The sequence below is a fragment of the Amphimedon queenslandica genome, unplaced genomic scaffold (genome assembly GCF_000090795.2).
Source record: "Amphimedon queenslandica unplaced genomic scaffold, v1.1 AMPQUscaffold_13404, whole genome shotgun sequence".
NCBI lineage: Eukaryota > Metazoa > Porifera > Demospongiae > Haplosclerida > Niphatidae > Amphimedon > Amphimedon queenslandica.
In genome coordinates, this window is record NW_003546360.1 from 190,187 (window position 1) to 194,420 (window position 4,234).

The following is a 4,234-nucleotide window of genomic DNA, read 5'->3' on the forward strand; positions in this document are numbered from 1 at the left end:
GCAGATGCTTATCAATATTATGTGAACTTCATAAGTGATCATGAAGATGTCACAGTAAGGAAATGTGGATTACTTATCAATCCATAATTTCCCTTCTTGGGGGCAAGTCCAGATGGTATTGTTTTGTGTAGTTGCTGTGGTGATGGTTTATTAGAGATCAAGTGCCCCTTTAAATATAAGGATATTTTACCAACTGATGATGAGGTTGTAGATGATAAAAGTTACTGTCTGAAACGAAATACAAATGGTGAAATTTATTTGTCCACAACCCATTCATATTTTGATCAGATTCAAGGTCAGATGGTTGTCTCAGAGTTTAAGTATTGTGACTTTATCTGTTGGACAAATGAGGGGATATTCATTGAAAGGGTTTACTTGGATGAAGAATACGAAAAGGACAATTTTCCCAAGTTAAAGCAATTCTTTACACAGTTTTTGTTACCTGAACTATTGACCCATAGTCAAGAAAACTCGGGATCCACAAGTATGTCTGTATCTACATCTAATGCCACACCAAGTACAAGCACATCCACTGTACAACATACCAGCTCCAAAAGACAGTGTGAAGAGGTAGAAACCAGCTCCTCAGACGATTTATATTGCATCTGTAAGAAGGATCGACCAGGATGTATGATTGCATGTGACAACCCCTCATGCAAAGTGGAATGGTTTCACTATGCATGTGTAAACATCAAGCGAGCCCCAAAAGGAGCCTGGTTTTGCCCGGATTGTAAATGATTAATTTTAGTACAATTTTTATTAATTTAATATAAATTTTCAATTACTTTCAAATGAAATGGATTTATGATTTTTAAATGTAAAGAATTATTTTGATTTAATGACAACAGATTCTGATAAGTTGGTCAATGCGGCAGTAACGATTAAAATCCTATTGATTAAACAATTAGTCTTAGCATTATCATCAGGATGTTTTATGGTAGTAATTGGCAATGTCTGTTGTAATATTTGGTATTTCTTTCTCAAATGTCCAATGACTCTCTCAACATGTATCCTCACCCTAGTTTAACATCTGGTAAACTCAACCTCCCGTGTCGATAGTTGCTTCTTTCCTCGTGTAAAAGCAGGAATCAGTAATTCTGCACCACACATCGCCAAATCATCCCCAACATTGAACCCATGGTCAGCCATTATTTGATCACCAAATTCTACTAGCCTTAATATTCCCCTTTCCTGCGTAATCACTTTATCTGACACACGCCCACCCAGGCTTCAGATATAAAACAAATTGAACCTGTTGGAGCTATTCCTATCAACACCTTTACAGTATTAGGTTTCTTGTAGTTGCTGTAGGTTTGTGCTCTAGCAACAAAAGATGTTGGTCTTTGAATAAACACTTCAAAGCAATATATTATGCAACAAACATTTGAGAAATGCTTCCTGAAGACCTGAGGCATATTGAGAATGAGTTGCTCTTTATCTGGCCAAGCTACAAGTGGTTTTAATTCAGTGCTCATAACATCAATCCATCTTCAAAAAATTTTTCCAACTTCGTCTGATGACAAACCAGCTCTGTACGCAATATCCTGGTAAGGAACGTCAAGTCGCAGCTTAAAGAGAGTAAAAAACTCATTTATCAGTGGACGGGTGGAGATTTTGGTTGTAAATAATGGTTTTAGTAAGTTGAACAGAGTTAGAAACATTTGAAACGAAACAAGTTCGGTGTAGAAGGATGTCTTCCTATCATTGTCAGTAATGAAATTAGCTCCAAAGTTGTTTTTCTCAAGTTTAGACTGCATTACCTCAACATTCCTTTTTAATGAGATGATGGCATGTACATTGCTACAGTTTGCTATCTGCAACTGAGCTAGGATGGCTTTAATGCAGGAATTTTCTTGTTTCAATAAACAATTATCTTCCCTCAGCAACTGATTTTCTTGCTCATACTTCTCTATTACATCATTCAACTTTTCTATTTCCAATTGCAGCTCTCCAATTTCAATCTCTTTGTCTTCTAGATCAATGTCACTTATTCTGTTGTACATGTAACTGGAATTAGTACCGTTAACCTTGTCATCATAGTCTTCACAATAATCAGTAGACTCAGCAGCATCTTCTTCATATCTGTCTTCAAAATTGTCATTGCCTTCATTGTCGTCATTGTCACACTCACTATTATCATCAATATCATCATTAAACGTGTCTTCCTCAACTCCATCAGCAATCCCTTTGTCAGTAGATCCTACGCCATCAATATCGTCTTCAGCTTCATCCTCACTCTCCTCTGCCTCACTATCCTCCATATCATGTCCATCTGGGTCATCGTCACTTTCTTCTACCTCACTATCCTCCATATCATATTCACCTGGGTCATCATCAACAGCTACTAGTGCTAGATTAGACTGAAACTTAGACCTACATTTTGTAGATCTAGCTACACTTCTGTGGAATCGTTGCAGTCCATTTTCAGTACATGATTTAGAATAAACAAAGACACTTGGCACATAATCTAGATGGTTGGGGCTTTTAGAACGCATACCTAATATATTACCTAGGTAAAGGATAAAACTGGCAAATAACTTCATACTTACCAGTGATAAAATGGTCACTACAAATCCTTGAACATCCTGTTGGTTCCCATTTTTCTCTCTTAATGGCAGCAATCCACTTGGCTTTCAAGTCAGGCTCAGTTGGAAAGCGGTAAAACTTTGCTGCAGCCTTAATTGCCATACCTGTTTGTGCATCCATATGCACAGCAAGAAACGACGATCTTGCCAACCAAAATGGCGGACTATAACAATTTCGAAATTTTTTCCCTTAGGCCACGCCTACTACCGTAAGTACTTCTATGACGTAAGCAATTCTCACTCTGGGTGGTCTATAGACAGAGTGGAAGTGCTTACAAATTTCTAATTCCATAGAATAGAAAACCATATATAAATCATCACTATTGTGAATTAGTCATCCTCTATCTAATGTGTTAAGCCAGTTGGCATTCTGTACTTTCAAGCTCGATGTCTATTAAATAAAAATTTTTATGCTTAAAAATAATATCTCACTATTATAGTTGCTAGCTTCCTCAGCCATTTCATTTAAGCATAGCAGCAGTTGCTACTTTAAAGGGCTTGCTAATCTTTTTACTTTTTTGGTAACTGCATGGACCACATAGCCAGCAGAATTTGCAGAGTGTTTGACTCTTCATCATCTAGTGAAAGACTGCAGTGGCTGAAGTAGTCAAAGTAACCGTAAAAAAAAAACTTTTGATGAGGGATTCTGTTACTGTTTTAGTAACAAACTGACATAAAAAGGGGATCGTAGTCGTATCCAATTTTTTAAAAGAAGAGATTGCCATAGGTGCAGTGACTCATCAGAAGAGCAAAATTAGAAAAGCTGAGACCACATGTGTTGCCTCAAAGTCCTACATTTGACAGTTTTCGAATGCTGACAGCACTGTTTGAGTCGCTCGCAAAAAAGTGACACAGAATTGCTTGGCTTCATCTTCATTTTTATTCATCCAGAGAAGTAGCTTCTCAGCACATATTCGTGACCTTAATGTCTTCTCACAAGATATATTAAAAACTTCATCACTTAAAACACTACTGATAACATTTTTGATTAAGTCATAGCTGTTAACTATAACATCAGTAAAAACTATCATGATAAAGAGTCTGTTTCAATTATACCTGTTGCTAGATACAGCCATTTTCACAAAGAATATTAGTGTTAACTGAACAAAACTACCAGCATAGATACAACACTGCCAGTTGAGCATCTGAATATTATTGCGCTATGTTGCACGCTCACAATGGTGTAGGTGTGCCCTATAATTCCACAGCAAATTAGGAGTGTTTCAACATATATGTGCTCATGTGATCCTGTTTCTAATCCAGTTCCGTGAATTATATATCTATGCCCAAAGTGATTCCTAGGTCCTTTATTATTTGTTACTTTTGTTAATGACCTCAACCTTCTCCCACTCTCCTCTAACTCTAAAGTATTCCTATATCCTACTGGTTTTAAATTCTTCTCCGTCTGCTACCTGTCCTTATGATCCCATACTGTTTGATGCCATTACTCCTGATTTAATTAGGTCCACTGCTCTCAAAACTACTGGATCTTCTAGTCCCTCTGGTTTAGATGCCATTTGTTGGAGGCGACTCTGTACCTCTTTTAGGACATCCAATGATCTGTGTCTTGCTCTGTCTTCTTTTGCTTGTAGACTTTGCACATCTTATGTTGATCCTAGTGGTTTATTGCCTTTCCTTGCTAGCCGTCT